A 9,452-nucleotide genomic window follows, 5' to 3' on the forward strand; every position below is an offset into this window, starting at 1 on the left:
CGCAATCCCTTCTCCTCCATTCTCCTCTCAGGATCTTGGGCACGCACGCACACGCACCCGGCGTGAGTTTTAAGGCACCAGGTCCGGGACGCGAACTGCGGTCGACTACGTGGGAGTCCAGCGACATAGCCATTACACTAACTGCTGGTTCCCAAGGCAAACTTCTTATACCTTGAAGTTTCAGCAGAGGAGACTAGTCCAGCTAGTTTGCAAGTTTCCCCCTCCCAAGAATGACCTATAAAAAAGCATTTTGAGGTCCTTAAATTGTCAGTATATAGACCAGAGGAAAGCTCTAAAAAGCTTTTTGCCCTCGATTTATAAAACTGAGTCTTATAAAAATAATGTAAAATAGCTCTTCCACAGGAGGCCTACATGCCACGCTTGTGCTGCCGCCATGTCTCTAGTGGTCCCTGAGAAGTTCCAGCACATTTTGTGAGTACTCAACATCAACACCAATGGGCAGCTTAACAGCTTTTGCCATCACTACCATTCAGGGTGTAGGGTGAAGAGCTGCTCATGTGGTGTTGAGGAAAGTAGACATTGACCTCACCAGGAAGGCAGAAGAGCTCACTGAGGATGAGATAGAATGTGTGAACCTATTATGCAGAATCCACGCAAGTACAAGATTCCAGAATGATTCTTGAATAGGCAGAAAGATATAAATAATAAAAAATACAACTAGGTCCTGGCCAACAGGTTGGACAACAAGCTGTGTGAAGCTATGGAGAGACTGAAGAAGATTCAGGCCTATAGAGGCCTGTACCACTTCTGAGACCTTTAGGTTTGAAATGAGCACACCAAAACAACTGGCTGTCATAGCCATACTATGTGTGTGTTTAAGAAGAAATAAGTCTGTATGCCTTGTCTGTGAATAAATAGTTTATATACCTAAAAAAATTTATATAAAATAAAAAGGCTGTCCATTGTGATTGTTGGTTGAGTTGACTTTCCAAGAAGTTGAGGTTTCGTTTTTAACCTTAGAGGGCTCATTATCCAAGATGGAACAAGAATGTTCTACTCAGTATATAAGTGGCTTTGAAAAATAGCCACAGAATTTGAGGGACAATATCAGATCTAATCACTTTTATATGATGAAGTTACTAGGAATAAATGCAGAGAAGAAGTGACACACTCTGAGGACAGTAGAGTGTCACATACATAACAAATGCCAAGTCATTCAGGATTAGAACAGAACTGAAGACAGCTGTATTCTCATCGATTACACTATATTTTCTCTGAAGAATGTGTCTACAGTGCTGTATGGTAGTTGACTCCATGGAGTCTATAAAAAGGAGAATTGGCTAGAAAGAAATTGCTTGTCCAGAAAGACAGGTACTATATATTGCAATAATGATAATTTTAATTATGGAATCATAAACATTATCATTTATTGATGTCTAAGTGACTTAATATATGTGAAGCACATAGAACAGTGCCTGGCACAAGTACATGTTCACTATGTGTAAGCTATAATTATTATGATGCTGTAATAGTATAATAAAGCATTCTACTAAGCACGTTACAAACTTTAGCTTAAAACCAAAATCTAGGGCCAGCCTACCATTCTACCACCATCCTTGCCAACTTTCTCCTCATCTCCTAACACATAAAGATACATACCTAAAAAGCTCGTCATTTAACTGCACAAACCAATACTCTTAGACATTGCCTTCTCCTTCACTCTCCAAACCTAATCCCATAAGAAGACTTATTAGCCTAGCCTGGTAGTGTAGTTGGTAGCAAACTAAACTGCAGTTTTGAAAGTCATGTAGTCAAACAGAGTTCAGATCCCCAAGTGAACTTATAAACATTTCTGTCACACACACACACACACACATGTGTACTCTGGCATAAAATAATGAAAGAAGTGCTAGCCTACAGCCTTGTGGTTAAGGAAACAGGATCATTAACTTAGGTCCTGACTTAGCAGCTTGAAAAACACGTGGGATATGTGTGCATATGCACCTAAAATTAGACAGAATGGAGAAATGGAGAAGTGATTGTAGTGTGACTACATGCTATTGGGGGATGTTTTCTCCCTCTCTCTCATTGTCTCTCTGTCTCTCTCTGACAAGTACAAGCACCTTTGGGCAAAAAGAAAGGAAAATAAAAAAAATTTATTGATTTACCTTTTTTATATGTAGATGCTTTGAAAATTTCATGGAAATGGGATTAAAGTATGAGTTTATTGTAGTGTGACAAATTTTTTAAATCCACATAGGCTTTTTTTTTCACAATATGTATTTTCCATAAATATTTTGAAGATCCTTATTATGTCTAGCATTTACTAATTCACACTATTTCTATTGTTATCACCCTGGTCCAAGCTACCATTTTCTCTCTCCTAAATTAGTGTAGATGGCCTCCTAATAGGCTTTTTTGTGAATCTCCTTTTCCACTATTTAAGCAGATTCTCCATAGAATAGACAGTGATCTTTTCAAAACCTGCATCTTATCCTATAATTATCTTTAATAGCTGTCTATTGTTCTTATACTACTACTAACCAAATTGTCAACTAGGCCTATAAGGCCCTGCTTGGCCTGTCTCCTTCCTGCCTCTCCATGCCCACTTGCACCACTGCCAGTCTTGCTCCATATGTTTCATCTACACTGGCTTTCTTTCAGTTCATAAAAATGTGATTAAGAGGAAGACTTGATCTGGAAAGTCCTCCAAGAGAAAATGAGGTTTGAGCTGAGAGCTGGAGGATAAGTTGATGTCAAATTGATTGTGGCAAATGGGAGGAGGGGGAAGTCTTTTGGGGAAGAAGAAAAGACCAATCCAGGAAGCAGGAACAAGCAGAGTAAGCAGACCTTGCTTACTCCAGGGCCTTCCTGGAGAAGACATGCACTTGGTGTGTTCCAGAAACAAAAAAAGAGTGTGGTTTAAGTGGGCAACCAGGAGAATAATACAAGTTGAGGGCAGACAGGAAGTAGGATGTCAGTGCATTGGACCATCACAAGAAATTTGAAAGTGGTAATGAGTATATGAGCTAAAATGATAAACTTTCATTTTTGTAAACCACAGTTGGCTGTTACTTCAAACTTTAAAAGATGAGTTTCACCCTTTTTTCAGCCAAATATAAGTTTATGTTCTTCACTAAGTAATCAGTCTGTTGGAACTGGCTTGGTGGACTATAGCCAAGAGATGCCAGAGTAGAGAGTAAGGAATGTGTTGCTGGTGGGATCTCAGGTGCACTGGCACAACCCGGTGGGAGGGAAATCTTGCCCACGTTGTTTGCTACAAGCCAACTGTCTCTGTTTTGAATCCAATAACTATTACTCAACATTTGGAAAAACAGAACTAACAAACAACTTGCCTAGATTAGCCAGTTGAAATATGCACCTTTAAATTGCTTTTGAAAAATAGATTGGAGAGCGATTTGGTATTGGAGAGAAAAACACAAATTACATATTTATGATTGCACAATGGTGTATTCAAAAGTACATGAGCTGAAGATTAGCTGTAAAACAAAAACAAAAGGAAGGACAAAAACTTCAAATAAAGATAAATGGACTTTAAAATTAGAGTACTTTGATTTGTGTTAATTTCTGAGACTTCTCAGGGAAAGAAATAAGGATTAAAGAAAATATCTTCATAATGATGACTGAATAATATCCCAGCACTTTCCAAAAAGAACTTTTTCCAACAAGAGTTTGAAACTATTTCAAATTATTTATATGTTTAGTCATCATGAGTGATACTGTTCTTCATATTTTAAAAATCAAGAGGCCAAAGCTCTGCATCATTAAGAGTGGTATATGCAAGTCACTCTTAAGAGAAAATTAAATGAAATTGATATTTCTTGATATCTAATCTACCTGAATTTCTCTTTTGTATGTAAACTTCTTGATGAACAACACTATAATGAAAACTATTTAGAGAGGATTATTGGTGATATCTTTCAGTGAGTTTTAACGAGATTAGGAGTCCTGTTCCCATCACCATTAGTAGCTACCACAGAGAATTCCACATAGTACATATATACTTTATAAATATTTGTGAAATGACTGAGTAAATTACTTTTCCCAGCTAAGAAGCACTATTTGTTCTTCATTCATTGTTTGGAGTTTCTTCCAACTACCAATAGAAAGCAATATAGAACTTGCCAATGTAAGTGTCTTGGAATCAGAATATGCAGCAGTTGGGTGGGTTACATTGTCCCAGTTCTGCTTTAGAGAATAAGTTTCTTTGTAGACATGTGTTTGCTTGAAACTCTTGAGTTTTGTTAATGACAGTATTTAAAGAAAATTGTTTTTAGTTGACATTTTCTACTTTAACAGAGAATGAGCAAACCATGTGTTGTTCTACTACCCTGTCTTTGCACTCATAGGAAGAAGGTCATGGGCTTTGGTATCTTGATTAATCATAGTTCAGCTGGACACACACTTCTAAATTTTCACATTTCCACTAAGCCTCCAGAGTTCACTGTTAGAGTGCTGTTTCTATAACCCATGCTGGAACCTACCTCAAGATCAAAGATATTTCTATATCATGGTATAATCTACATAACTATTAGTCAATTAATTCCCATGTGGAATATAGATTATTGACCCATCATTCAGATGCAGATTCAGTGTTTATTGACATCATCAATGTGTTGAACACTGCCAGGCACTTTCACACACTGGGTCTTTTCTAGCCCTCTCAACAACTTTGTGAAACGAGTGCTTCTCTTTCATATCACAAATGAGTAAATGAGGCTCAGTGGAGGTATGTAATTCATCCAAAGTCATTAGGGGCATTCCAAGCTTATGGAATTTGTGTTGCCTTGGAAACTTAACCAGTCTTCTAAAATAAAGTGTTTTATCCATTTTATGTTAACAAAATCAATGCATAGTCATGACAGAAATAGCTTAACATAGAATTTTTTTTAAAAAAGAAATAAAAAGGGAGAAAAATGTAAAGCAATGATAATAACCATTTAGAGACAATTACCAGTAATGACTTTTTATGTCTTTCAGGGATTTTTTCTATGTATATTTTTAAGGAATCATACTGTGGGTAATTTTATAATCCTTCTTTCTCAATTAAAAATTATGATTATACTTTATGCCAATGAAAATAAACTATATCTTAATTTTAATTACTTCATAATACTCCATCTTATGAACATTTATTTATTTAGTTTTAGATTTTTTTCGTTTTAGGGAACATGTGCTTGCCAGAGAAAGAGAAAGTAAGAAATCACCCCCCAGGGGGTATGGGTATGCCACAATCTCTTCTCGTCCATTCTCCTCTTTAGATTTTGGGCACACATGCCTGGCATGATCTTCAAACCAGCAGGTCCAGAGTCTTAACTACCATGCCAACTACTGACTCCAAATATGCCCTAATTTATTTAATAAAACTTTTAAAAATACTTTTAAGTTGTTTTTAATGCTTTGCTATAACAAATCATGCTGTAGTGAACTTCATTACAACTCTCTTTTTGCTCACATCTTTCTTAAATCACTTGAGAAATATACATAACATTATTGAATAAAAGGGCATATGCATTTTAAAGCTTTTGATATATATTCATTGTGTCTTTTAAATTGAGCCTAAAACTAAAGCCCAGGATAGTGCAGACATCTTTAAAAAGATGTACAAATGTTGCCATGTTTCCTTTTTGCTTATTATATCTTGCCCCACCTGACTTGTTCTCATTCTCCAGTCATCTCTTCTTCCAGTCATTTGTAGCCTCTGCATTCATACTTTGCCAGTAATTTGCTTAAGGCAGCCAAAAAGACAAAGCTAGGATCTGACTTCTGTATATTTATGAAGGATGACTGGTCACAGATAGCCACAGAACCATGAAAGGCAGTTATATAATTATTAGCATTTGTTAGCTGAATGGATCCTTCTGAAATACAAACTTTTGAATAAATAATTTAGCTGTTTAAGACTTAATTTTGTCTTCTTTCCATTTCTTTAGATTTATCTTTCTGCTTATAATTTGTCATTTCAGTTGCTAGTCCCTAAAATACCCTTAAAAATCATTATACATGTTTCTTTTTACATTTTTTTCCTTGAGAGGAAATTTGTACATTGTCTACAAATTCAGTTCAGGTTAAGTGATTTCATCCTCAATGTTCAAATGCAATTAGCACTCAAAATGGCCTACAAAAATGCCCTATTTCAATATCTGCGAGTAGAGTCAAGCAGTATGTATTTGAAAATGAATTCATCTCTGACAAATGAAAGGAGGATATTTGATGCTTTCCCATCTCCATTAAAAGCCTGATTGCCCAATGTCACAACCCTTTTTTGCCATTTTCTTCTGTTAATGGGAAAGTCATCCCTCTTTAGCACATTAATAAATGAATGATCATAATGAAGGCATAGTCTATAAAGCACAAACTCAGGAACACCAGATACATTTCAATTGCTTCAGAGCAATTCTTGTTACAATAAATATTATTAAAATACCATATCTATAGAGAGATAAACATAGAGATGGCCAATCCATTGCTGAATACCCCTATCAAGCTATACGCACTATTGCTAGTGTCTAACACAACAAGATAGTTAACTCCATTCATTGCAGCAGAGATTCACTTGCATCTAGATTTCCTTGCCAATAGTCTTAACAGCAACTATTCTCAATTACGGTCATCTTATTTTTAAATTGTGATAGTGTATAAGACTATAGAAGCAAGAAACTGTCCTTTGAAGCCCCTTTTCCCTCTCCGTTTCCAGAATAGATTCCTTATTTTGAATTCTAGTCACCTACCTCAGGGGTGACTACAGTCATCTTGCAATCCTCCCTATATCCAAATGCATTCCACTACAATAAATCCTGTAGCTCAAACAATGGCATAAATACCTAATCTCTGTTATATTACCGACATACAAAAGTGAGAAATCATAAAGGAAAGTGGAAAATTAAAACAGTCAAGGAAAATGGGAGTTGAATATGAAGAGACATGATCTGAATATGTAAATGGGAATAAAATATGTGCTTGTCCTCACACACAACAGTGCTCTATCTACTCCAACTAGACAACCCATACTTAGACTCTTCTTCAGAGAAAAAGAGAGATTTGACTGAAGTTTCCCTGACAAGTTTCTAATCTAAGACTTATTTAAGCAGAAGCTAGGAGAACACTTTGAAGAAACAGCTTAATACTCCAAATGTCCTTGACCCCACTGTAGTGGTACAGGCTACAATAGCATACTGACCTGCAGTTCTGGAAGCCACATGACTATGAGTTCACATCCTTAGGCTGACCTGAAACACACTGGGTGTACATGCCCAAGATTCTCACTAACTGGAATGCTGGAGGAAGAGGATCTCAGTGTTATGAGATCCTTTCAAGGGAGTACCTGCTTATCTGTCTCTCTCAAGCAGTTTCTTACTCACACACTGTCTCTTTGTCTCTTTTTCTCAAGCTCTCTCTTACATTCTCCCTCTCATGAAAGAAATTAAATAAATTTAAAAATGTATTTCCAAACTTCTGTTCCTACCCCAGCTCCTCTCATCCATGTCTGGACCTCAATCCCCAGGAGAACTCCAACAAGCTATATCTCTATAGCCAATGCTCATCCTCCATGCTTTGCTGCAAGAACCTGTGGTTCATGTTAGCAAGAATAACAAATGGACAATGCAACAAATCTTCAGTTTTTTTAGAAAAGAATGTTAGAAAAGAAACTACACATTGACTACCCTGGTTTCTCTCCTTAAAGACTTTTTTGTTCAGATTTAAAGCAAGTAGCAGGGAGGAGACTAATTGAGGAATTTATGCTCTGGATTTTTTTGTTTTAGGCATCCTCAGCAATTCTGTAAATATATCGTTGCATATCTGTCTGTTTTTCTGTTTTAAGATTAAACCCTTTTCTCGATAATATAAGGCACTAATTAAGAACCTAGAACTTTAAGTCAGACAGAAATGGTATTGAAACAAAACTCTACCATTTACTACCTACATAACCTATAGGAAACATTTTTAATCATTCTGAGCTTAAGTGTTCTCATTTGTAATCAATAAGAAATAATAGTACATACCTCATAGAATTACTGGATTGTTTTTAAGAGAGATTTTTGCTAGATTTTTTTTTTGAGAGGTTTTTGCTGTAGGGTGCATGAGCTCACCAGGAAGGCAAACAGAGACAGAGACAGAAAATGAAAAATCACCCCCCAGGAGGGATGGTCACACCGCAATCCCTTTTCCTCCATTCTCCTCTTGGGATCTTGGGGACACTCACATGCCCAGGGTGAGTTTTAAGCCGCTGGGTCCAGGACTTGAACCATGGCCAACTAAGTGGAAGTCCAGAAACCTTACCATTATGCCATCTGCCAGTTCCATTATTGTGAATTTTAAATGAGATAATCGATATATAGTATCTACAATATTATAGTGCTGAGGCTTAAAGTAAGCAGTTAATATCATTGTTTTTGCTGCTGTAGTTGCTGTTAATATTATTTATTTTTGTCACTAGAAACATAAAATGTGGGTCTTTTATTGTCCCCTGCCCCACTGTGTTGATTAAAGGATATGTCTTACAATCAGCTATTGAGCCTCACAGAATTGCTAATTCATTGTCTCAATACCATATGTTTGGATATGTTCTATTGCAATGTCCAGGGAACTACTGAACCCTTGCTGAGAGCATCATCACCCTGGAATATTCTTTCATTTAATGTGTTCTGAGCACCTGGTACATGTTCAGCTATGCCTAGGACACATAATTGTAATCAGGACAGACCTTTGAAGACTCTACCTTGGAAGACCTCATGGTTTAGTTTATTAGGAGGAGGGAGCATGTGAACAGATAAATGGATAGATAAGGTCGATGTTATGATAGAAATTAGCAGCAGATGCTAAGACAATAAGAGGACAAGGTAGCCTGAGTGAGGGAAGGACAGGGAAGATATTCCAGAGAAATAATCTCTGAACTATGTCTTAAAGTATACATAGAGATTTTACATAAAGAGGGGGGGAGGTTATTCCAAACAGATCAAGCAGAATGTGCAAAGATGTGGGTGATGAAAGAACAGAGCACATGAAGAAATAGTAAGTAGATTGGTGTGACAGAAAAGCAAGAAAAGGGGAATGGGGAGGGAGAGAAGGACTTGAGAGGTAAGGACCAGATCATGAAGGGCCCTAGAAACTATATTAAAGAGTTTTTATTTGTCTGAAAAAAATAGGAAATTGTGGTCAGCCAGCAGCATAGTGGTTAAGGTGACTGGATCACAGAAGGCTGACTATGTGGTTCAAGTCCCAGGCCCAGAGATTTGAGAAACACACTGGATTCTTGTGTGTGTGCATAGCTAGAATCCTGAAAGGAGAATGGAGGAGAAGGGATTGTGGCATGGTCATCCATAGTGGGGGTAGGCTGATTTTTCTCTTTCTCTCTTTCTCCCTCTCCAGTGAACATATGTGCCATATAGCAAAATTTTAAAAAGCAGAAAAGAAACAAACAAAGAATGAGAAAGAGAAAGAAAGAAATAAAAAAGAAAGAAGGAAAGAAA

The sequence above is a fragment of the Tupaia chinensis genome, unplaced genomic scaffold (assembly GCF_000334495.1).
Source record: "Tupaia chinensis unplaced genomic scaffold, TupChi_1.0 Scaffold144482_1, whole genome shotgun sequence".
In the NCBI taxonomy this organism is placed as follows: domain Eukaryota; kingdom Metazoa; phylum Chordata; class Mammalia; order Scandentia; family Tupaiidae; genus Tupaia; species Tupaia belangeri.